Source organism: Physeter macrocephalus, chromosome 4 (genome assembly GCF_002837175.3).
Source record: "Physeter macrocephalus isolate SW-GA chromosome 4, ASM283717v5, whole genome shotgun sequence".
Taxonomy (NCBI): Eukaryota; Metazoa; Chordata; class Mammalia; order Artiodactyla; family Physeteridae; genus Physeter; species Physeter macrocephalus.
Window position 1 is genome coordinate 134,306,484 of NC_041217.1, and position 1,117 is coordinate 134,307,600.

The following is a 1,117-nucleotide window of genomic DNA, read 5'->3' on the forward strand; positions in this document are numbered from 1 at the left end:
AGATTGCTTTTGCTATTTGGGGTCTTTTGTGTTTCCATACAAATTTTGAAATTTTTTGTTCTAGTTCTGTGAAAAATGCTAGTGGTAGTTTGATAGGGATTGCATTGAATCTGTAGATTGCTTTGGGTAGTAGAGTCATTTTCACAATGTTGATTCTTCCAATCCAAGAACATGGTATATTTCTCCACCTATTTGTATCATCTTTAATTTCTTTCATCAGTGTCTTATAATTTTCTGCATACAGGTCTTTTTTCTCCTTAGGTAGGTTTATTCCTAGATATTTTATTCTTTTTGTTGCAATGGTAAATGGGAGTGTTTTCTTAATTTCACTCTCAGATTTTTCATCATTAGTGTATAAGAATGCCAGAGATTTCTGTGCATTAATTTTGTATCCAAGCAGCTTTCTTAAACAGATGGTGGGAAAGGGATTCTAGATAAAGGAATTAAGCACAAAGCAAAGACAGAGAGGAGAACTTTTATTAAAGGTGAAACATATGTCTACCCCTGGGCTCAGCAATTTCAGTACTAGGTATTTACCATATAAGAAATGAAAGCATATGCTCTAGTGGTGGTAAGAGAGTTTATGGCCTTGAAATTCATGGTGCATGGGAGGAAGGGTGTAATAACTCAGAGTCATCTCTTACCTGTCCCACCACTTCATCACCTTCTCCAATCACTCTCCAGTTCCATTCAGTAAAAATTTCTTCATGTTCCTGAATCCTGCTCTGCTTTCTTTTGTCTCTGAACCTTTGCATGTGCTCCTCCCTCAGCTTGGAACACCATTCTTTTTTTTGGCCATGTGGCACAGCATGTGGGATCTTAGTTCCCCAGCCAGGGATCGAACCTGAGCCCCCTGCATTGCAAGTGCAGAGTCTTAACCACTGGACCTGCCAGGGAAGTCCCTGGAACACCATTCTTTTTTTTTTTTTTTTTTTTAATAAATTTATTTATTTATTTATTTTTGGTTGCGTTGGGTGTTTGTTGCCGTGCGCGGGCTTTCCCTAGTTGTGGCGAGCGGAGGCTACTCTTCGTTGCAGTGTACAGGCTTCTCATTGTAGTGGCTTGTTGCGGAGCACAGGCTCTAGGTGCGTGGGCATCAGTAGTTGTGGCACGTGGG

At 40.1% G+C, this 1,117-nt stretch overlaps 1 non-coding gene across 1 annotated transcript; it reads right to left on the minus strand.

Moving 5' to 3' along the window:
- Positions 1 to 823: 823 nt before the first annotated feature.
- Positions 824 to 897, minus strand: TRNAA-UGC (transfer RNA alanine (anticodon UGC)). Its single transcript has one exon. It is a non-coding gene; the product is annotated as a tRNA-Ala (tRNA).
- Between the last annotated feature and the right edge of the window lie 220 nt (positions 898 to 1,117).